Below are 25,546 nucleotides of genomic sequence, written 5' to 3'. Positions count from 1 at the left end.
AGAGAGAACACCACATCTGGTGTTCTGAATGTACCCTGCTCAAAGTAAAGGGCATAGTGCTTAGCAATCCTTCTGCCTGGATGCCAGAAATAGCATCTGAACTTTTAAGCAAAAAGATAATATATAGATGCGTCCTATGAGGTCATAAGTAAAAGATGGCTAATCTCTTTGAGGTACATAGCAACTGAAATACAAAAAGAAAGAGGGAAGAGATAGCTTATCATGACATTACTATGAAGCCTGAAGGGACAGGTAGATGGTGTGATTAGGAATAACAAGAATCCCAACTGACGAGTGAAATGTTAAGGTCCCAAGGTATTCTACAGAACTGCATGCTGTTAATCAGTGTATTTCCATCTTAGTCCTTGCAACAGTTCAGGTTATTAGAAGCCAGAGGCAAGTCAGGCAATCCAGCCTCAGAAGGACATTTAATGTGCTAGCATATTTCTTCACAAGCCTTTAACCTAAGTGATAATTAAGAGGTGAAAAATGTGCTTTGAATGATCTCTATAGAAGTGTGCTTGTGATATATGTTCGGCGTAATAATAATCTACAATCGGGTGAAAATGCCTCCTTCGTATTACTTTCAAGATGTGACCAATACCTTTGTTTTCTAAGCAGGGTAAATAGTTGGCCTGGGAGAACCAAAATCTTATTTTCGCCTGCCTAATAGAGTGCTGGTTGAAATGGAGTGACCCCAGATACACTCCTCTGAGATCCTTGGGGTTGGGTGGAATACAAATGTTATAAATAGGCATTGCTTATTGGCTGTAACTTGCGCTGGGGGTTAAAAGAACTTTTTAACATCATAATTATGTCTTCAGATCTTCAGGAGAGCCTGTGTATTTCACAAGACGAAAGGAATAAGTTTCTAGGAAAGCCTAAGTAGCTGCAAAACAGCTGTACCGAATCTTAAGCAGCCCTTTTCCAATATTGGCCATTACCTGACGCTATGGAGAACAATTATGTGGTACTGTGCCCCCTGTTTCTGACAGATTAAGGTCCAGACATTTGAAGCATGAGGATGGAAGGGCTTCATCGTTTGACTTCCAGTCTTGATTTCTAACGCCCCTTATAGTTTCCTCAGCTCATTTTAAAAATTGTAATTTTAATTGATTTTTTTGGGCAATATAACAATGTAACAATCATATATCCAGTTTACTCTACCAGCCGTCCTTCCCTAGTCCACCCCAGTCTCAGGGCACCCCTACAAATTTGCGGAAAGTATCAGAGTGGTTAGTAGTTCATTTTTTAAAAAAAATACCCAGTCTTCACTGCTAAGGAATTTTACATCCCTTGTGTAGTTGCTTTTGCATTTTAAAATCAGTCCATAAAAATTACCTTTATAACATCTATGTAGCCAGAGTCAATCACTTTTTTAAAAACCCATTAATTTTGGTGGGAGAGACTTAAGCATGTGTTTAATTCCACCACTGAAATCAATGGGACTTATTACGAGCATTATTCCTTGGCTGGATGGATCACATTTACCATAAGGACAGTTGCTTGTTGCATTCAGTACTGTACAGTTCAGGGGCTGCGTTAATTTCTGGGTCCTAGTGCCTAGTCTAGTGCCGACAGTTCCTGGATCAACTATTTATTGTTCTTTAGAAAAATGTACATATTTCAAAGAGTTCTGCCCCACTTTCCCCATATACATTGTTGTTGTAACTGCTATAGCACACAAGCCTGTCTGATATAGAGGATAATCTCCTGAGTGTCCATACTAGGTGTCATAGAATCATAGAATCATAGAGCTGGAAGAGACCACAAGGGCCATCGAGTCCAACCCCCTGCCAAGCAGGAAACACCACCAGAGCACTCCTGACATATGGTGTCAAGCCTCTGCTTAAAGACCTCCAAAGAAGGAGACTCCACCACACTCCTTGGCAGCAAATTCCACTGTCGAACAGCTCTTACTGTCAGGAAGTTCTTCCTAATGTTTAGGTGGAATCTTCTTTCTTGTAGTTTGGATCCATTGCTCCGTGTCTGCTTCTCTGGAGCAGCAGAAAACAACCTTTCTCCCTCCTCCATGTGACATCCTTTTATATATTTGAACATGGCTATCATATCACCCCTTAACCTCCTCTTCTCCAGGCTAAACATGCCCAGCTCCCTTAGCCGTTCCTCATAAGGCATCGTTTCCAGGCCTTTGACCATTTTGGTTGCCCTCCTCTTGACACCTTCTAGTTTGTCAGTGTCCTTCTTGAACTGTGGTGCCCAGAACTGGACACAGTACTCCAGGTGAGGTCTGACCAGAGCAGAATACAGTGGCACTATTACTTCCCTTGATCTAGATGCTATACTCCTATTGATGCAGCCCAGAATTGCATTGGCTTTTTTAGCTGCCATGTCACACTGTTGGCTCATGTCAAGTTTGTGGTCAACCAAGACTCCTAGATCCTTTTCACATGTGCTGCTCTCAAGCCAGGTGTCACCCATCTTGTATTTGTGCCTCTCATTTTTTTTGCCCAAGAGGCTTAGGTCTCTTATCATATGTGAGATGAATCAATGAGGTGGCATACTGTAGTGATGTTGAGAGAGAGAGAGAGCGCAATGAAATGGATAACTGGGCTATCTAGAATTGTTGGATTGGCTATATCCAATCCAATCCAACTGAAATTCAGGGACATAGGACCCCTAAGACTTTGAGAAAATGCTGATTATTATGCTTTAGCTTTTCTGTGAGACTTGCTTCTTACATATACAGCAAAGCAGATAATTTATAAAACCATTTCCGGAGGAATATACAGTGGTACCTCTGGTTACGTACTTAATTCATTCCAGAGGTCCGTTCTTAACCTGAAACTGTTCTTAACCTGAAGCACCACTTTAGCTATTGGGGCCTCCTGCTGCTGCCACGCATGATTTCTGTTCTCATCCTGAAGCAAAGCGTATGTAACCTGAAGCGTGTGTAACCCGAGGTACCACTGTACGGCTTTTACACTATATTTAGATGCTTGCATGTATGTTTGTCCATTTACAAATCATCTCCACCCTCAGCAACAAACATAACTAGCATGTCAGAAAGAAGGCAACCCTATATGCAGGGGCTTGTTTTATGGTATTTAAGACCATTTAGACAAGTGAGTCCCTCACATACAACCTGAAGTAGTGCAGTCCAAAACTAGGTTTAACCTCTGTCTTTGAGACCCAAGCAATGTGCCAAAAATAAAATTTAAAAATGTAGTTTTCTGTTCTTTGTTTGTTTGGAAATGCACTTAACCAGGCAGTCTCCTTACATTTTGCTTACTGTGTAAGCATCACAGATACCTAGAAGTTGTTTCAAACATGCCATAATGGTTTTCTCCTATGAAATGAAAGCTGACTTGGGGGGGGGGGGTGAAATTACCAATGCAGCAGCAGCAGAATCAATCCGGTGCTTCTCATTTGCGTGGGGGTCTTACACCTGAGACGGAGCTGGGATAATTTGTCTGGAAGGAAAAAGAAGGTTGATCAGTGGAATACGCTGGGATTTAAATCTAGGTCATTACTCAGCCCTTAGTCAGAAAACAAAACAAAACGGTAACTTTCAACAGTGCTGCAGTTGCCATAATGTGTGCTAGAGCTTACAAGTCCTAAATCCAGGTGTTGCTTATATGGTATTTCTCCAGAAAGCAGGGTAGGAAACTCAAAGCTGAAATTTTCAGAAGGGTTTGGCTGCCAAACTCAGTCAAGCTAAGGTGAATTATTAATACAGAAGAAATTCTATTATATCTAGGTGATGAAACGGGGGTGAATTCCAAAGGCGCAGACTTAATAGCATTGCACTCAAGGTCAGTGGTTAATGACTGTAAATCTGGAGTGGCTTGATTAGTAATTTCTTACTTCAAATACTCATCATGCATAATGGAATTGGGGTCTAATGCCGTCAATTGTTGGAGATCTGGAACTAGGGTGAGATGTTCACATTTCAGAGAATTAAAATTTGCTGACTGAATCCTCCTTAAAATAGCTAAATAAAAAGTTATTTTAAGAAGCTCCAGCCCTACTCCCCAGTTCCTGTGGCTGCAGTTATTTTGCTTGACTTCACATACACACACGCCTTTTTGTGTGTGGTTTAAAGTATTAAACCTAGATTATTCAGTCTGCTTGGACAGATTTCACTATGGAGGATATCTGCATAGCCTTCTGATACAAGAGGCGACACACATTCCCTTCCAATCAATAAATGTGATTTAGCTTAGCTGTGTAGTTGCATGCATGGCTAGATCTGTTTTATATAAAGGCAACAGTTTTGCTGCCTCCCAATCCAGTCCTGATAACATTAGGGATGCTTTCACAATGTTTGTGTGCAGAATTTCTTATTTCTAGTCACCTAGCTTGTGTGTTTTTTTAATGTTTCATTTCCTCAAATGCAAACTATATGTAAGCTGATATGTAAGGGCCACTGATTTATCCATTCTGATATCTGCCTAAGTCAAAGAAACTGGAAAATTGAGGATAGGTTAACAAGAAGGGAGCAATGTTTTATTTATTATTAAATTTCTATCCTGCCATTCCTCTCAAAGGCGAACAGAGCAGCCATACACAGTTAAAAACATTGAACATTTTTAAACTTTTGAAAATACATCTAAGCAGAGCAAGCAAGTTCTAAGATGCCCAAACCCATCACATCTGAGCACTAAATACCTGGATGAACAGGAATGTCTTTAGATTTAGACTGAGACTATGTACACATCATACCTTTAAATCACATCTCTCCCAGCCCTGCGGAGCTGTGGTTTATGCCTCACAGAGAATAACCCTTAACAAAATACAGTTTCCAGGATTCTTGGTAGGGAATGCTTTAAATGTATATAGTGTGTATGTATGTGGGGAGAATGCATGTTGCCAAAGGGGGAGTCCCATAATTGGGGCATAACCATGGAGAAATATAGGCAATTTCTACTCTGCTCTCTAGCCCTTAAAGTGGCTTTCAGATTAAAATCACAATATAAGAATAAGAACAATGAGATTAAAAATAAATGCTTCACTTGATTACTGAAACACAGGGGAATTAAAAAAGTCATCCACCTTGAGAGAGGGGAATTGAACCTCTTTTCGGAGGAAATTCTGCAATCTTGGTGCTGTGACGAAGAAGGACTCCTCTTGTGTCTCTGCCAAGCACATTTCTGAATGTAGTGGAACACAGAACATTGCTTCAGATGCATTGCCTGGGCAAGTTCACTCTGAATTGTGCCCAGAAATAAACTGGAAGCCAGCACAAATGAAAAAAAGGGATATACCAGGAACCACTTGGATTGCTGCTTTTTGCAGGATCTGAAGACTCCAAACAATCTTCAAATGTAGACCCACATACATTAGTCCAATCTGGATGTGACCAGAGCATAAGTGACAATGATCAAATCTGCAAGACTGGGGAAAGGAGCTGATAAACATCTCCAGGACATCCACCAGGACTTCCAGGAACAAACACAAGGTCCAGGCATAAGCCATCCAGTACAAACCATAGCTCCAAACCTGGTGCCTTGTTACATATCTTTAGATGCCAGGCAAAAACATTCCACTTCTCCCAGGCCTTTGGCTAATTAAACAATCTATGGGCTTTTAAACTGGGGTGTGGGGTGTGGTGGGTGTATGTTTATATTATAAATCACCCTGTGATCCTCGGATGAAGGGCGGTATAGAAATTTAATAAATAAAATTAAAATAATAATTGTATCTTTTTGTGAAGAATTGCATTGAACACCACTTCTGAAGAGTAAAACAGTGCTTAAGAGAGGGTCTCTCCATTTACTGAAATTCATTGCTGGACTCTTAACACAAAGATGGGAAAATATAAACTCCAGCATAGATTGGTACTTTGACAAAACCTGCCCTCTAGTTTCTTGGAACTTTTCTTGCTCCACAAAAGAGACTTATTCTGCTTCATTCCTGGCACTTCTAAATCTATTCCAAATTTCAGTGCGTGCAGGATTTTGAGTTTCACATATTAGTTTATGCTACTTGTGCATATTGTTGGCTACATTCAAGTAAGAATTTCCAAAACAACCACCATTCATTCATACTAATAAACTGAAATGAGACGCTAAAATGTTTCTATTTTACTTTATATGGAAAGTGTTGGGTGATTCTCCCTCTCCCTCCCCATTCCCTGCAAGCTAAAGTAGTTCAAGATCCTGTTTGCAGTTTTTAAATCACTGAAGTCAATAAACTTTTGCCTGCTGTTCACAATAAATAGGCTTGCCCATACACTGAGTTCTGTAATGAATCATTGCTTACAGTACTAAATGGTTCTGTCAAAGAAGTATGCCCATCATTGCTGATACTGTAAGGAATCTTGAGCAACAAAAGCTTGTGCTGTGCAGCTAATGGAAATTATTCATAAGTGTCCCCTGTTGATCAGATGTTTCGAAGTGTAGGACTTCTTGTTTAGTCTCTCTGCCACTGTGAAATCCAGATGGCTATACTCTCTGCAGCATCGCTTTAGCTATGAAGTTGCAGCTGTCCATGAATGTGTAGCAATATAAATGTTTTAGTGATGAGCTGATTGCTGTGAATTCACTCTTGGTAACTCCAAATGTCCTAAAACTCTGTCAGAATGCATTTTATTTTGGAGAATAAATATGTTGCTGCACTATTTGCTGGCTGGTAATAGTGCCCTTAGAGTTTGTGATTGTTGCCAGTCTCCCAAGATGGGGAGAAATGGAAAGGAAAGCAAAACACAGTAGTAAGTGGACAGCACAAGCGAGGGTATAAAAGAAGTTGTCATCGGTAGGAGATCCGGGGTATGTGTGTCTGTGTGCATTACATACAGTGGTACCTTGGTTTTCAAACTTAATTCGTTCCGGGAGTCCATTCGACTCCCGAAACTGTTTGAAAACCAAGGTGCGGCTTTCAATTGGCTGTTGGAGCTTCCTGCACTCAAGTGGAAGCCACGTTGGATGTTCGGCTTCTGAAAAACATTCACAAACCGGAACACTTAATTCTGGGTTTGCAGCATTTGGGAGTTGATTTGTTCGGGAGCCAAGCAATGACGAAGCTGTATGCTCCGCTACTGGGGGCGGAGAGCAGGTGGAGGCGTAGCGTGCACCCCGGGGGCGTGTGGCACCTGGCGCTTGGGGGGGCACAGCGCATGTCCAGGGGAGGGGCGCCGCAATGGCATCCTACCGGAATAGTGGTGCTGGGGGCGGTCTGCTCCCACTGCACTCCTATTCCTCTGCCAGTGGAGGTACCACTATATTTGTTTGGGTCAAATAATGACAAAGGGCACTCTAAGATCTTTGCTCAGCTCAGGAGAAAAGGCATTTACAGAGATTCAAGCAAATGCTTAGTTTTATAAGGCTGCACTGCTGAGGGAGCATCAAAAGAGAACAGTCATAACAATCACAAAGAAAAAAGAAGCTGTTATCACATGTTGGGTGAACAACATGCCCAGTGACATGGGCCAGATGGTATTTTTCAGGGAATGTTAGTTCTGGGCTTCCATATCACTCTGGGCTTTACTGAACATATAGCCTGTAGGCCCTGGAGCATTCAATAAATAATAAATTCAAATGTGTAAGCATCTAGGAAAAATGTGAATGAACAGCATAATTTTTAAAGGAGAAATCAGGCTAGATCATTTTGAAAATGTGCAGCTGGAAAGTACTGCTGGCACGTGTGGATTTAAGTGCTGTCTAGCCCAGTCCTGTGCACGAGTTTCTTGCTTTATTTATTCACAGAAGTTGCATTGCTCTTTACAAAGTGGTTTATAATGTAATGAGTACAAAAGTAATAATCAGGGAAAGCCAATAAAATAGCAAAACCACAACAATGCAGCTGAATATATCCGAGCTCTGAAAGATTCACAGATAGGCCAGAAATTATCGTATGAAATTATTTTTACAGTACAGAATAAAATGTTCACATAAAAAGGGTAACCACAATGATTGTTTATGGGATTTCCCCCCTACCCATAATGCCATATATATATTTAACTTGTACTTTAGGTTTAACAAATGTACATTGGGGGATGGGAAATATGACATCTGACATTTTATCCCCTACACGTATCTTTAGTCTTTATTTACCTCCTGCTTAGATTTTTATAAGGTCACCCAGATGCCAGTGTGATGTGTGACCTTATAAATTATTATTATATACATATTTAATAAAAAAAACCCTCAACTATATTAAATGTCAAAGCCATGTATCACAGAATAGTTCTATTAGGTATTTCCCACCACCACCCTAAAAAGAATGATTGAGTGTGAAAATTGTGAGCATGAGTAAGATAAACAGCGTAGTCATGCAAAGTTTATTAAAAGGGGAAGGAGGGGTTGGAGCAAGAAAGCAATATTTCAAAAACATCTCTATTTTGAGAGCATGGGCAAACCCCCTTCTGTCCTGCCCCCTCCCCCCAGCTCTCCTTAGCAGAAAAGGGGGTATTCCTTTCCCAAGCCATCTATTGGAGTGTTATAGAGCATAGTCAAATATGTATTTATGTCACTTGGTCACTTATATCTCTATGACTTCTACTGCAGAGAGGAGCCCAAAATTTAATTCTCTCTTTTTCTCCAGTGTGATTGTGGTGATGTTGTTCCTTGTGAATTCCTCATCTTTTGGCTCTTTCCGAAGTTGGGTTTGGCAAAATAACAGCTCGGTCAGCGTCAATGCAGTGGCGGTGTCACATTTCGTGTGCTTTCTGTGTGACTCCAAACAGCACACTGCTCGTAAACAATTGGCACAAGAGGGCTTTGATACTTGTTCCCGATATACTGATCTTTATTTACTGCTTGCAAAAAAAAAAGAAAAAAGATTTTTACATGCGTGAGTATTAAAAATGGTATCTCTGCCTGTAGTCTGAAGTGCAACAGTTGATTGCACTGCCTAAGTCTGCAAAGCTGGTGAGGCCTCAGATGTCAAAGTTAAAACAGGATTTGATTTTTGCCCTGTTATTTGTTCAGCTGCGTACCCACTATAATCTGCATCCTGATTTTATGCATCTTTATATTATTTCCTTTTCTGAAGGAAAAAGATACCTGTTTCTTTTCCCTCAAAAAATATGTTGCTCAATCTCAGGCTTCTTAATGAAAGGATGTTGCTATTTTTGCTGGAGGTTTTAATTTAGATCAGCACCCTTCCCTTGGATTTAGTTACACTTGCAAAGAAGCTAAAGACCTTGTCCATGTGAGAAGTTACCACACCTCTGATGACTACCTTTGTTTATTGCCTCTCTGATATGGCCCAGTTTCCAGCAATTGTCATGACGCTCATATAGCCAACTACTCCCTGATAATAACATATGTTATTGGCATTTGGTGTCTGGGCTACTATGCAAGGCTTAGAATTATTACCTCTAAGAAGTAATTAAATTGGCATGCTTATTTGAGTGATTTGATCTTTGTTTTGAGTGGTCTCCAGCATAGAGCTTCTCCTTGATCTGAGGACTTGGCTCATTTACTTCTGCCTTGCAAGGTTTTGAGTTCTCTGTCATAAATATATTGCCTTTCTAGACCAACGCCCTCTCAGCTCCCCCCCCCCCAGTATTTTCCATCTGTAAAATAGTTTTCTAGAGTATCTTTCAATGCTGAATTCATGTGATATATAAATAGGTTGTACATATGACAACCTATGGTCTGTCTCTGATCTGATTGAGTTAAGTGGTTTTAGTTTTTGTATCTGGCGGTCTGGATTGTGGGAGGTTGGTCTTTGTCAGCCTTGTATCGTATAGGTTTTTTTCCATGGTGGTGGTAGACTTGTGAGTACTTGTAGCTGTGTTTTCTGTTGGCTCCTCCAGTGTATGGCTAGATTCCATTGTTGCACACCCTTGCACACACCCTTGATACAATCTACAAATCAGCTCCTACCTAACTCAACAGAAGCTTTCTGTGTATATCACTTGATGTGGCCAATAACAAAATGCATTATTGCAATGTTGTGGCAGAAGAGAAATTTTCATTTCAGGTGGCTCCGCAGCCATATGCATGAATTGAGTCAAAGGGGACTTACTCCCTGACAAGTTGTTATAGGATTGTAGCCTTAATTAGTTAGTTTACTTTTTAACAGGTAAATAATTGAGATAACCAGTGCTTTTTTTCCAAAAAAAAATGGTGACTCAAGAAAATCACCATTTTATAGTTCAAATTGGGAAAAACAAATACAGCAAATGGACATAAGCACAAAGATTCACAAAATGTTTAGGGGTATGCGTACCCCTGCATACCTCCAGAAAAAAAACCACTGAAGATAACCATTAAAATAATTATCTTCTGGATATCACAAGTGGGCCAAGTGTCGTTGTGTTCAGAACAGGTCCATCTTGCTGGCTTCCTACAGACATTTGGTTGGCTTCTGTGATAGATGGGCCATGGGCCTAATCCTGCAGGCTAGTTCTATGTTCTTATATTTTTATTTAGAGGCATACTTTATGACAGGTGTGGACAGACTTCAGGCTTGACAGATCCACTTTAATTTTTTGCTAAAACCTCAATATCTACCAACTAGAGCCAGGTGCAAAAGCCATAGTTAGGATTAAAGAATGGAGTGCCTCTGAGAAGACTCTGAGCATATGATTTGGCTTACAATGCAAAAACTGAATTGATCTCACAGTCCTTTCACCCAAAAATCAACTCCTGGGTGTTAATTTTGCTTTATTATAATTAAGACCAATAATTGCTATTTATATAGCAGGAATACCATGAAAGTCTTAGAATCATAGTATTAATTTTGTAGACCCCTCTTTAATGTTACTTGTCTGTTATATACCCTTATTGCTGGTATAGTGCACATTGTCTGTGACTGTGCAATAAACACTCTAGTGCTTTTCATGAAAAGCAAGCATATCATTGGTGCCTGAACTGCCTGTTAACATGTAACCCAGTCCAGAACCCATGGAATTCTGTATGTAACCCATGAAATTTCAGCCTCTGTAGTTTACTACCTCATTGTTTTATTATTAGCTTATATAGAGGTCAGTTTGCCACAATATACACATAGAAAACAATGTGCTACCCAGTTGCTTCATTTTATTTCTTCTCTGCGAAGGCTTGAATTTCTGTGGTCTGTGAAGGATATTTGATGCTGTATGAATGTTTTTGCAATCCTCATTCTGGTAATCAATGAGATGTAAAATTGCAGCAGTTCCATGCCGCCTAGAGCCTATGCTGACAAACCTCATTTGGTTTGTCAGAAGGCATAAACCACTCATTAGACCACATCATTAGCTCAGTTTCCTTCTAATGTGAAGGAAAAGTGAACCAGGCCAGCTCTTAAGGTGATGATTTTTTTTCTTGCTTTTGTAACTTTAGAATAGTTGCAGTGATAGGGTAACCTGAATCTCAACATGGTCAGGAGCATCTGAATTAAAAACTGTCCCTTTGAGGAAGCTAAAAGCTGAATTTGGAAGCTATTGACCGGAACTTGAATAGTTTACACCTAAAATGCTTTAGGATTATACCCTATTCTCAAAGTTTGGAATGCTTTTTAACCCATTTTGTAACTTTACAACACATTTCAAGGTTGAAGCTTGCCATGGCTCCAGCACTGACCACCACAACAGACGCTTTTACTTGTGAGTAAGGAAGAGATCTTTATTGAGACAGAGAAGAGATACAAGTTCAGCCATGGGTATCAAGTCACAGCTAGGCTAGAGGCAGTAATGAAAGTGTAGTCCAAGATCAGGACAAGGTGCTTAAAACTGCACAAAAGCAATGGAGCTCTCCCAACAGGTTGGCACATCCACTCACCAAGCTTCTAAAGATGGAGCAAGGCAAGATTACTCATTACACTCTCATGTCTTGCAGGACAGTTAAACATGTAGATGTTCACTGTTTTGGGGGGACATATCTGTTGCAGTGGGTCCTGGGTGAATAGGATGTGTCCTCCTCTTCTGACTACAGTTCCTCTACCCCTAAGAGTTGGTGGCTCCTAGGGTGCTATAAACTGTAGCTCTGTGAAGTCAGGACCATTAATGAACTACAGTTCGCAGGATTGTCCATGACTGTTAAAGTGGTACAATGGTGCTTTAAATGTACATTGTGGGTGTGGCCTAGAAGGTTAAAAATGACATGAGGTAAAACTGAGCTCCTCCCATATGGCTGGTGCTTCTCAAGTTGTGTGCATGGCTCCCATGACACAAACGTAACATATGGCGTATTCCTACCCCCCTCACTGCATCTCTGAAAAGTATCTAGTGTGCCCTGTCGAAAGCCTGGTTGTGACTAACCATGCACAATGAATAATTGTACTAAGAAATGCCAGCATAGCCTCCATAAGTTGTAATTTTTGGTCAAATGATTCATAAGTCATTACAAATGAAGAATAATATTTGGATATTATAACTGATCATTTCATGAAAACACATCAACCGGGACAAATGGCTGAATTCATTGCATAAATACTTTGATTACTTTGCTCAGACTACTGAAGCAAAATGACACAGAAAGATGTTCAGGCATATGGAGATGCTGGGCGGGATTCAGCTGTCACAAGGGCTTCCCCTTGCACAATGGGGATTCCCCTCCCCCATCTTTACACCTCCTGAATTGGCTCTAGAGGGGCCATGAGATCCCCTGGAATAGTGTGAAGGGTAGAAGAGGGGGAATCGGTTGGTCTGGCAAGCCAAAATGCTTGCCCTGATTCACCGTTCACCTTAGTGTGGTATTAAATTCCATTGAAGTTAATGGTCATAGGCAACTTAGGCTCATTAATTTTAATGGGTTTACACTGAGCAAGACTTAGTTGAATACAACCTTTTTAGCTCTTAAGCACCCTGCAAATTTTTATAGTATTTATAGACCATTTCTCAAATCGTTTTTATTTCTTCCAGCCCCCTAGCCTGTCATTTCTTTTGTATAAGAGCAGTATTCTGTGCTGTTTGTAATGCAGCATTGCAGTGACCAAGATCCAAGTTTTGTTTGCTTAATGGCTTCTGCTTCACCTCTCCCTTGCACTGAAAGAGAAAAGTTCATCATGTATATTTCTAAATGAAACCTTGATGCTACTGTTGTTGAAGACCTACTGAAATTGACCTAGTCATGTTTGGTGATGCTTTATTTTTAGGAGGTGTTAAAAGGCCACAGTCCTTTATATACATCCATAAACTGCTCAACTGACCACATTATTAGCTCAGTTTCTTCCAAAAGTTAAATGGAACCAGGCTAGTGGTTAAGGTGATGTTTAATTTGGTTTAGGATCTTCAGACACAACATGAGAATGGTGGGGGAAAGTATTTTTTATAGCAATATGTTTGTATTTTACCACCACTAAAATACCTATTTTACTCTTATATAGATGTGCACTGTGCTCCACAGTAAAGCAGTTACTGCGTATATAGTGTGAGGGGAAAGCCTAAGTGTATTACAGATCAATCCTATGGATCTTCACCAACTGCACTGATGTAAAGAAGCAGTTTTTGTTACAGCCTGTGGTATATAAAGCATCCCCATATTAATTTCTATAAAATACCGAAACCCCTTTAATTTGCTCAAAGTTTAATGACAATTAGGATAGAACTGCTATGTCTCTACAAGGCTCAAACATACAAGATTTGCATAAGGACCTTCATGTCCCTAAGGCTCCCCTTGTCTGGCATCTAACAAAGTCATAGTCAGAGTATAGGAAAAACAGATATTATTTCACTGAACTACAACCCTACATCAGGATCCTTGGGCTGTTGGGTGTCAGATATGCCACAATACCTCACCTTTGTCTCACACCATTGGAATCAAGTAATACTCTTGTGTGGGACAACTTGTAAAGCAGTAGTAATCCAGTCCTACTGCCAATATGAAGGGACCAGTTGGGACCATGCCCCAGCATTGCAACTCCCATAAGATGCTGTGTGTAAAACAAAAAATACAATACCTTAAGCATTGTTGTATTTCTACTCATAGACTGGTGGAATTTTCAGAATTATGTGTCTACTGTTGCCCTCTATTGGACAAGCTGTTAAAAAACTGTATTACTTGTCTTGAGAAAATTATGCTGTGACATTTGTTCTACAGACTTTAATGGGAGTAGGTGCTGGTCATATCCATTTGGATTCTATAGACACAGAGAATTCAGAAGTCATATTAATGAAAGTCATATTTCTTCCACTATTGGTCTTGGTTTAACATTACCCTAAAACCACTAGAGTTTTTTGAGACCCAGAGAAGAGTCTATGTTAGAGAATCCCATGTATGAAACTAGCTCAGTTCAGATTAGATGGGCACCAATGATCTGCCATGACAACTTTTCTCCTTTGAAAATAAAGCAGTTCCAATAAGGATGGAGGAGGAATTTGGTAGGCTTTTTGCAGCAGATTGACTCAGTCCAATGGGCCAGAATTTGCTTGCAGTTGGAAGTGCAACTCCCAGTCAGAGTTTGCAATGCCGTTTTGGTGTGTAAAAATTGCTCTCAAAATTATGAGTTGCATCTGACAAAGTCATTGTTCCCTCTGGACAACTTGCAATCACGCAATGGAACTTTCCCTCCCTCTCTCCCCTCCAGGGGCACGTGGAGAGAGGAGCGGGAAGAGAAGTTCCATGGTGGGAACAGAAGTCATTCTCCATTGAACAATCTGGATTTGGGGTGAAATGTGTACAATTATGCAGTTAATAATGCATGCAGTTTAAATGCAAACTTTCCAAAATCAGTTCCAAGCTTCAAACACAGAACAGGCCTATTTGTTAATGCCAGCAAAAATGAAACAGGACAGACCTAACCTGATCTGTCCATCTCAAGTTTTCAGTAAGACGACTGCAAGCTGGGTTTAATGAGACAAAAATTGCAGTCATTTTGCGCCCCCATTTTTTTCTCAGAACTCCATGGCCTCTATATTTTTCATACTCAGACAGGTTTCTCCTGGTAATCCATGAGTTGCAGACCATTGAGTTCTGTATGACTCCCACCTCCTTTAGGTAGGTTTTACTTGTGAAGAGCTATCTCATTGACTGAAAGGCCACCACAGCTTCTGAGTTCGCTTGTCACGAGGGGGCTCTGCTATGGGTTCCACAACAGCTTCCTCTATTCTTGAATGAATGCAGCAGTCATTCAGTGTCCCTGCTGCCCACGTAATACTGAATGAAATATTCTCTTCATATTTTAAACAGATTGAGACTATGAAGAAAGACTGGCAGTTTGTAACAAGAGGGTTGGCTTCTATTTTGCTGGCCCCAAGAAAGAAGTCCTTTGTCTGTGTAACTCAAGCAGATAGACTAACCACTAGAGCACCTGCATTATTGGCCAGGAACGGAGAAGGGCAGAAGATGGACTAGGTATTCTGGTAGGTTTATTTTCCATCTCTTAACTATCTATGTGAAATCCATTTTTGCTTTGCAAAAAATGCAGTGTCTAGGAATGTTCTTTGTGAAGGAATGTTTATGATCATACATTGAATCCTTGAGTAAGATTTTTTGGCTTCAGAGCCTTTTACCACAACTTCAGAAGAAGATAGCGGAAACTGGTTAGTCCAGTTTTGCAGCCAAATCCTGTGTGTGAACAGAATTGGAAGTAAGCCCCATGGAGTTTCTGGCTGGACAGGAATATGGCACATTTTGAAATGGCACAAAAAGATGAAGCAGCTATTTCATTTTGCTTCATAGCTGTGCGACTCTTCAGCAATTGAAGTTCTGGTGGTGGTAACAGCACCAGGCTCATCTCTGCTAGGAATGCACAATCTGCTTCTTCTTCTTTTTTTTATCCAACTGTGTTTAGCAGTTAGGGGGGGGCACTCTGTGAAGGCTTAAATGAACCCTCTTGTTTATGACTTATTTTCAAATGAAGGCTCATTTTCTATGGTAACACTTATGTTTAAATTATAAGGAAGTGTAGTACTGTATATAAAGAGGGCTTTAGGATCATTGTGGCTATAAAATGTAATTCAAAAACCTCTTAATTTGTGCAGTTTTCACCACCTGAATTATCATTCTTGGTGATTTTAGCTCTTGGGATAGTGATTCTTTGTGGTTGTCAATGTGAGCTCAGTTTTTTGAGTTTCTAGGTTTGGAGATCCTGTTGGAATGCAGAAAGCTGCGGAAAGAAGGCAAAAACAATAAAAATAAAATGGAGGCATTGATGATGATGATGATGATGATGATAGGATGGATTTCTCTAAAGATCCTTTTATAAGAGAAAAGGAGAGTACATAGATATTGCCATAATGTCTTAGAAAATCTGACATTTTATTTTGTGAAATTATTCTTCTTTGTTTCTTCCTCTTACTTGTTTTCAAATCAGCCAGTCAGAACTGAGGAGTTAGTAAGATAGGTGCAAAGCTGTCCCATAAATTCACTAAGTTAAACGTGTTGGACCACAAACCACTCCTAAATACTTTTCACTCATTGCTTCCCCTTTCACTAGTGAATGTCACAGTGTTGTACAAAGCCAAGCATAGCAGGAGTGAAAAAACCCCAAGAAGCAAGAAAAAAAGTTGTGTCTTCTCTCCAACCTATTAATGTGAATTTTAGCAGTCCATCTCAGAAACCCATGGTGAATGGCCAGGTCTTTTAATAGCATAGATGCGCCTCAATTCTTAAAGTAACCATTAATTGTGATAATAGCCATAATCCAACAGAAAAACACACTGGCATGCAACACCCATCCCAAGTCAGTAGAGACCCATCTTTCCCTACATGCCACACCTTTGTACCAGGCTGTTTTTCTGATGGGGAAACTCATTGACTAGTGATTCAGGCAGAGCTTTCTTGGTGGTGGCATCCCATCTGTGGATTTTCCTCTTCCTCGGGGCTTTTGGAAGAGGTGGATGTGTTTTCGGCCATGGGTGTTGCCTTCTGCTGTAGTGCTGTGATGGCGTGAATTTAAAACCATTATTTTAAATCATGGTTGAGATTGTAAATGTTTTTTATGATTATTGAACACATTGAATGGTATTTTGTAAACCTATCATGTCCTAACCAGTGAGGGGTAGTTTTTCTAAAAAAATGAATGAATGAATCAATGAGTACTCAGAAGGATCATTCACCACCAGGCCTCTGCACACCAATAGTCCTGTCACTGAATGTGAATTCAGATGACAGAAACCTCAGTCTGTGTGTTTACAGGCAGGGGAGAACTCTGAAGCCTCTGATCATTCAGTTGTACACAACGTTACTAATTCTCTGTGTCAACCATGGAGGAAATGTGGCAATTTCAAACTTCTGAGCAGGTACCATGTGGTTAGTAAATCTGAGCACCAGCCCCTGAAGGAAAAGAAAAGGTGTGTGTGTAATTTTCTGCTCAAGGAAACACACATCTGGGATTCTTCTGTTATTGTTGGAAGTAGCAAATGTGAGCAGGACTGAGAGGAAAAGGCTATTTGAGATGAACCGTGACTGCCTCAGTTCTCCTTTCAGCAACTCAAGCAGAGGTAATGGCACAGTCAAGCATGCCTGTGCTGAACACCTGCCCTATCCCAGCAACCACTGTGTGACTTACCAATTTGCCTTTCAACATCTCAGTTTATACACTTTCCCATCACTCCCATCAGCCACCTGTGCTGCCCAATACTCTGGCCAATATTGATTACCTATTTGGTCTTGCGGTGGGGGGAGGGAGGGGCATAAAAACAGAGCCCAGATCACTAGTGCTCCCCCCATTTTCAACTTTCTTAATAGGAGAGCAGTGCTTCTGTGCACAATTCCCCCCCCACACACATATCTCCCAGCTCATGCACTGGACTTGTCTCCAAGCCCTTGTCTTTGTGTGGAAACACATTTGCATATGCTAAAAGACTTCTCTTGCTGACGACCCAAAATACAAGTCTACTTCCATTGTCGTTGCTTTTCTTTTGCACTGGATTTATTATGGTTGTTGCTGCTGCTGTTAATCAGTGACTACGTAGAAAGGCATTGCTAGGCTAGGCTTCATTGTAAGGAGAAGAAACAGACAGACAGATAGGGGGAAAGGGATGGTCCCTGACCCTGGGACACTGAAGTATGGACTCAATTAGTTAATTGAGTTAAAGCGCCCACCACACGTTCTATACATGAAAGTTAACACCATGAACTCTGAACAATTGTGCAGCTTATCTCCTAAGCCCCAGAAAGCAGACTAACCTCTTTGAATTTGCTCAGCAGCGCTGTAGCTGAGCTCTTATATAAGCCAAAACCAGCTGGGAGAACTGCAGAATGGCAAGACTTAAATTTCAAACCATCAGAAAACCTATAGTTATGGGAAAGATGCAGGGGCAGGGGAGAACCCCCACCAGACACGGTTTGTTCACAGATGAAACTCAGAGCGGTTTCATCAATAAAGCATCTGCCACCAATCGTACTGAACAGATGGCAGCAGAGGGAGGGGAGAAGGTCCATACACCTGTATAGATAAAGGTTTCCTCATTATGTACATGTGATATTAGCTGCATCCTTTGTGGAGATTACGTTATTTGTTTACAGTATTGATTTCCTTGCTCTTAGCAGCCATAGGTTAATGTTTTCCTGAACCAACCTCTAGTGTAGAACAGGTCTGGCAAATGTGCTGAGTCCAGCAGGAATTTTTAATGGGGGGAAATGCGCAATCCTAACAGCAGGAAGAGAAATGGGAAGCTGTTATGATCCACTGCTGTAGCAGCCTCCCTGTATGGAAAAAGGCAGTATAATAATAATAAAATGATGTCATTGTCACTGTACATCTTAGTTTGGATTTAAATGTGAATGTCACTTTGATCTTGGTTCCCCTCCCTAAACACATATTCCATATTTCAGTTTCTATGCATTGCATGCTGTTCAGAGCAGCTAGAATTGCTTAAAGAGAGCACTTTCAACCATAGTGCTTTCTATGCTTGTATGTGGTATGCAGAGTCTAGGTAGATCTTCAAAGGGTCAGGAATACTTCAGGAGAGTATAGAGAGTACAGTGTTTACTTCATAGATATTCATTGCATATCTGAAAGGAGTTTCCAACTCCTTTCATCAAGCGTAGGATAATTGGCAGTGCCCTTGTATATACAGAGCTCCTGCCATTTTGAGTCTCAAAATTCTAGATTTCTTCCCAAAACCTCATCCTGTTCTGTGAACTACCTTGAGACCTTTGGGTATAGGGTGGTATATAAATTCAATCAATCAATCAATCAATCAATCAATCAATATTTTCTCCATGTGAGAAAACTGAGAAACAAGAGAGGAGGAAGGAATGGCAGATCTCTTTCCCACTGCTGCTATGAGTGCTGCTGCGGCTGCAGTGGAGAGGAGGAGAAGGGGAAGACAGAACCTGAATTCTCCTTTCCCTGTTTTGGGAGCAACAGCAGCAGTAAAAGGAAACACCCTCTTGTTTGGGGCTTTCCATAGGTTTGATCCAAAAAATGCAGCTGGTACATATTGCTGTGGCGTGGCTGTTGACTGGAGCACCTGAACACACAAACATTGCACTTGTGCTGAGGGAACTGCATTGCCTTATGGTCAGTCACCAAGCCATACTCAAGGTCTTCATAACCTAAAGTCATGAGAAATTTGAGAATGGGTTACCTGAAAGATCACCTGCCCCTGTGTAGATCTGTAAGATCACATAGATAATTTGTAGAAATTCTACTTGTGGCTCTGTACCCTACAGAAAATCATAGGTCAGTGACCCCAAAACTGGTGTTTTCTGCTGTTGACCTCATACTGTGGAATGCCATTCCCTCTGTCATGCATCAAGCACCAATTGTCATTTACTTCAAATGTCTTGGGAAGACTTATCTTTTTGCCCAGGCTTTCCCTGACCCCAGAAGATCAGCCTTGTTTCATGCATCTTAATTTCAGGTATTGTATCAGCTATTATTCTAATTTGACTCTTGCTTTCTTCCATTTTATTTTAAATACCTGGCTTGGTACTAACCCCATTTTCTACATTATGTGATGAAGCACATTAATAACCATATGTGGTGAAAACAAAACAACTAAACCTGTTCATGCATGCTTAGCTTTCAATTTATTCAGCAGCATTATCCCAGATTGATCATAAAGCTCACCTCTCTCATGTGTGAATTGGATAATATATTATCATATGCCTTTACATACAGTGGGGAAAGCCTCCCTGTTCCTTTGTTCTTCAAAATAAATACTAATCTATTGTGGAAAGTTGAGATAAACAAGAAATGATTTTCTAGTTAGTTGCTTCATTATGACTAATGCACACTGTTAGCCTTAATATGAAGTACTAAGTAGGATTTGGACCATTGGATTAAATACTGTACAGCCACATAATGCAGCCAGCACATCCTGCCAATGCACACCAAAGCAAAAGATCACTCACATTTCTCTAATTCAGAATCTTCGATGAACCATAATTCCCCAACTCCCAGCTTTCATTAAAAAGGAGTGTTTCTACCATTTGTAGAACCTAAGATATGAGGCCAAATTCATTTTGTTTTGTGAGAAACTAGCCTACTCCCTCCTTTCAGTGGTTTTGAACCAACAGATGAAGTCATAGCAGTGACTAACATTTAGGAAAGCAGAGCTAACCAATTAGACAAAGAGAAAGCTCAAGTGAAACTTCCATTATCTAGACTCTTGGCTTATTGCTAATCCTTTTCTGCTGGTCTTTGCTAGTGGAGAAGTGATTGCTGCCCCATTGAAACCAAAGCAGGTGTTATGGTTCTAGGGATTGCTTGTGTGTAAATTGCCTTTACTCATGGCTGTCTTGCATGGTTGAACCCTTTCCGACAGAGCAGCCTCTATCTCGTGGCTGCCTCAGTCGCTGGCAGAATCCGACAGTGGGCATTTCTTAAACCGCTTCCAACATAAAAGCTGCTTGACGCCCAGTCTCCTCCCCCGTTGCCTGCGCGAAAGTTTTTTGCGCGCTGTGGGTGTGGGCAACGGAGCACTTGTCCCCTCTCTGCTTGTCTCCTGCGAAGAGTCCTGGAGCCAACTCTCCGCTTCCTCTATCTCCTCCCCTTCTCCACTGGTGTTACGCTGATTTCCGTCCCCTGCGTATGGGCTATCCCTCCTCCTACTGGGACCCTCTCCACCATCATCCGGGAGCCCTCTCGCCTCCTCCTGCTCCGATGGCAGTTCCTTGACAGCAGGTATCCAGCATTTTAGTGTAGCAGTGATTGTGGAATAGTGTGTCAACTCAACAACAGGTAGTAGCAAAGGTAGGGGCTTGTGATCTTTTTAACTTGGGATTAGAAACAAAAACAAACAAAAAAAAAGGTTTTCTTTTGAGTTTGTAAATCTTTTGAAAATTATTCTCTTAATGCCAATGCAAATAAAGTTCATCATTATCACATCCATACTGCAGGGGGCAGGATTGTGGCTAAACAAGTGTGGACCATAGAAGCCCTGAAAAATAACATAGTGTTGTTATACCCATTTTGGTGAAGGGAGATGGAAAGTACCGTATTTTTCGCTCTATAGGACACACTTTTTCCCTTCTAAAAAGTAAGGGAACATGTGTGTGCATCCTATGGAGCGAATGCAAGCTGCGCAGCTAAGCCCAAAGCCAGAACAGGGAGATGGAGCACTGCACAGCGCTTCATCTTGCTGTTCTAGCTTGGGGTTACCTGCGCAAAGCCTCCACAGGACAGCGGGTTGAAGGCACCCCGCTGCCCTGCGGAGGCTTCAGAGGCTGTCCCCGAAGCCAGAACAGCAAGAGGCTATCCCAGAAGCCAGATCCCTCTTGCTGTTCTGGCTTATGGGGCTCAGGATTTTTTTCTTCTTGTTTCCTCCCCCCAAACTAGGTGCGTTTTATCGTCCGGTACATCCTATAGAGCGGAAAATATGGTAATGTATGACAACGCTGAAGTCCAGTACTGTCAACCTGGCTTTTGGGGGGATGAGGGATGCAGTGAGGAAGGCACTGTAAAGTTCTTGTAGACGTAATGAAATTAATTAAGGGTTGGATGAAGTTAAAGGAGCCGGGGAAAGGACTGAGAGTCTCCAAAGTGAGTGGAAAGGTGTTTTCTGGATGTAGCTCCACCAGTAGATGGACACTAGGTCTACCAATTTAGATCTGCCAGAGGGGTGACTCTGCAATGCTTTTACACACTTATTAAAGCAGTGCAGTGTGTGAATGAGTGTACAAGGTAGGGCACTCCTACCTTGTTACGTTATAAAACAAGCTCCCTGAGGGAGGCTTGCCAGTTTTCTTCATTGCTGGAATACTGCCAGTGACTGAGAAAGCATTTCTAGTTTGGTTTTCAATTATATTTTTTAAATGGGTTTTGTTCTGTTTTTCTGGGTTTTATTATGAAATAGCTTGTTTCTTCCAGTATTTTATGGCCTTGCATTTGTATACTTAGCATTTGAATTGAGCATGTTAATTGTTTTCAATTAAATGTTGTAAGCTGCCTTGAGCATTTTGTATGAAAAAGCATCTGATACACAGAGCAAATCTTCTTCTTCTTCTTTGGTGATCACCCGTAGCCAAGTAAGATTGTCTACCATGAACAGAATCTTAACCCCAGTGGGGACATAGGTTTCTGGACAGGAGTTGATCACAGTGAGGGTTTGCCCAGCGTGACTTCCTCCTAGCACATTTCTCCCTTTTGTGTTCAAGTGTCTTCAAAGTCCCTGACACCTTTGATAAAGGCTGTTCTCTGACTGGAGCGCTCGCAGGCCAGTGTTTCCCAGTTGTTGGTGTTTGTACTATATTTTTAAATATTTGCCTTGAGAGAGTCTTTGAACCTCTTTGTTGATCACCAGCATTACGCTTTCCATTTTTTAAAGTTCAGAGTAGAGTAGTTGCTTTGGAAGACAATAATCAGGCATCCTCACAAATGACCAGTCCAACGAAGTATATGTTGAAGAATCATTGCTTTGACATTGGCGATCTTTGCTTCTTCCAGTAAACTGGCATTAGTTCTCCTGTCTTCCCAAGTGATGTGTAAGTCCAACTCACCATGACAAGGTGATGATCCAGTGAGTGAGACAGAGCAAATAAATAAACAGTGTCTCCACTTACGCTCCCAGTGGCAGGGCTGTCTGACATTTGGAGTTACAACTCTGGTTTCAAGATCACATAATGATCCTGTTAAGTGGACAGGAGTTCATGTAGAGTTATCAGGTTCTTACCCTGCCTTTCCATGTCTTCCATTCCCCCATATCTTATGATGACAGAGCAATAGCTGTGCTGTCCTGGTGACCATCCTATAAATCAGGGGTTCTCAACCTGGTCCCTACCACCCACTAGTGGGCACTTCAGGATTCTAGGGGGGGCGGTAGGGGGTTCTATGCACAAGCTGAAGCCTCCTTCTATCGAGCACTGGTGGGTGGTAAGAAATTTAACCATCAAGAAAGATCCATTAGTGGGCAGTAGGTATAAAAAGGTTGACTACCCCTGCTATAAATAAAGACTGGACAAAGTTATATAGAGAAAAGTGCATGAAAAAGAGTGTGGAAATAAAGAGACCCCAGGATTGCGGGGCCCTTCACTACCTTCCCCACACTCAGTATATATGTTTTTTGCCCTATGCCATCTTCTTTGTTTCCCCCCAGGTCAGTGAAGCAATTTAACTCTACCACTGTATTCCCCCTCCCTTAAAAAACCCCCCAAAAAACAAATGTATTGAAAAACCTGTGCCTTTTGTTGCGTAGACAGAGTGAAAACCGGTCTCTGAATATCATTTCTCTCCACTCTGCATGATGCAAGATCTGCCGGTGAGTCAGTGATGCGGCACAATCTCTCCCCCTCTCTCCTCCAATGCCAACTACTCAGAAACTGCACAACTACTTGAAAGCGTTAGTGAAGTAGAGCACAGGATATTCCCCAAGACAATGAACAGATTTCTTCAGGAGCTATCTGTTCAAGCAGAGAGTTTGACAAAAGACCCATGTCCATTTCCGCAAGGGACCGTGATTTGTAGATAGGGAATTCAAAGCCCAAGCACACTTCTGAAATGGGTATCAAAGGCTGGAGGGGGGGTGAGATGTGGTTCTAATCCCAAGTAAATAGAAGATGTCCAGCACTTCTTTTATTGGCCAAGCACAATCTGATTGTATTTATTTTATTACAAAAAGAGGACATTGGGATGCCAGTTAAGACATGAAAAACAAGCGTTTTTTTCTTTTCTTTGAAAAAAATAAAAATCTCCGTTATAGACTTTCACAAAGAAAAAGAAGTGGAGGGGGGGGGAATGAAATCCCTCTAGAATAAATATAGACTATGAAAGCACTGTTGAGGTTGCTAAGCAGCAGTGGCCAGAGGAACAGAAAGCAAGTGAGGCTTTGAAACAGAACCAGTGACTTGTGGGTTAACTGGAGTCATTGCTTACTCTGTTGTCTTTTGTTGCTAGTAATAGATGAAGGATGCAGCTTTCTTCAGCTGGTCGGGAGGGTATTTTAGGCAAATAACATTGAAAGGCAGGTTTTTGTACCTCTCTTCTTATTCAACACAGAGGAATCTGATCTTATAAATATGATAGTTTACTTTTCCCATTGATGCGTGTTTTGGCTTTGTTATTTTACACCTGTCAACTGATCAGCATTAACTGCCTACATACCACAATGCACCTTTGCACTTTGGGTTAGAATCCTTTAATGAAATAATTATTTTTTTTCCTGGTTGATTGGGAACACCTTTATCATAGGGAAAATCAGCTGCTTACCAGCCCTTGCACACATTCCAGTCCCCAGATCTTGCCTGGGCAAATGAAGCCTAGTCGTTTTCTTGCCTGCTGAATGTTGGTGCCATTGAACACAATCCAAAAGATAAGAATTGTTCATTTGACCTTCCCTGATGTAATAAAATGTATACATTATCATCAGTAAGGTTGAGCCTCCAAATTTGCAGTTCAGTCTCTGAAAACTCTAGGGATCCTATATGGTTTCCCTGGCCCATTAAGTACTCTGTTCTTGGATATATTTGCTATTTGTATTGTGATGTTATAATGAGGGCTGTCTAGCACATTTTCAAGATGAGTACAGTCCAAACACACCTTATATAAATGTTCCTGTCTGAAAAAAATAAGTGGAAAACAACCCAAGAACAACAAAAGCCTTGAAGACCACCAGTGTATCACCATCCAAGTATCTTGTGGCTTTTGAAAGAGGACATGATAGAAATTTGTAAAATTAGTCAAAGAGTACTGAAAGTAGCATAATATTCGCATAATATTAGAACACAGTCTTCCAATGAAGCTCAATTCAGGACTGATGAAAGGAAGTATTTCTTCACACCAGAACATAGTTAAATTATGGGATTCAGCATCACAAGATGTAGTGATGGCCACCAGCTTGGACAGCTTTAAAAGGGGTTTAGAGAAATTAATGAGAAATAAGGCTATCAGTGGTTACTAAGCAGCAGGCCTCTGAATATCAGTTGCTGGAGAACATGAGTGGGAGAGAGATACTGCACTCAAGTCCAGCCTGAAGCTTACCCATAGGCATCTGGTTGGTCACTGGGAACAGAATGCCAGACTAGATGGATCTTTAGACTGGTCCAACCATAATTTGTAAATGTCATTTACAAATGTACTGTGGGGATGGAGGGTGTGGGAGAGGTACAAAGATTTAAGAGAACAACAAACACCCTGGTGGCTATCACCAATAGAAAAAGGGGAAAAGGGGAAGTGGCATACATACAGAGATTTACTGAGAGACCAAGAAGGGAAATGGAAATTAAAAGATTATGAAGAAATTAAAGACCATTTTCAGAGTTGGCTACATAATAGACAATTATATGAGATGTACAAGGAAGATAATAAAAAAGGGTTTAGCTACATG

The 25,546-nt window shown here is 41.0% G+C and overlaps 1 protein-coding gene across 7 annotated transcripts in view; it reads left to right on the top strand.

The window, feature by feature from the left end:
* Window positions 1-25,546, top strand: part of LRRC4C (leucine rich repeat containing 4C) — a 591,735-nt gene that overhangs the window by 484,447 nt on the left and 81,742 nt on the right. For 4 of the 7 annotated variants that reach the window (XM_083432916.1, XM_083432912.1, XM_083432917.1 and 1 more), the window contains one exon: window positions 15,021-15,193. The exons of the other annotated variants lie outside the window; for them this stretch is intronic. The gene's annotated coding sequence lies outside the window, so the exon portion shown is untranslated. The remainder of the gene's footprint in view (window positions 1-15,020; window positions 15,194-25,546) is intronic. 7 annotated transcript variants of the gene reach the window in all.

Source organism: Podarcis tiliguerta (assembly GCF_965153285.1).
Source record: "Podarcis tiliguerta genome assembly, chromosome: 1".
NCBI classification, from domain to species: Eukaryota; Metazoa; Chordata; class Lepidosauria; order Squamata; family Lacertidae; genus Podarcis; species Podarcis tiliguerta.
This window is presented reverse-complemented; position numbering and strand designations above follow the sequence as displayed.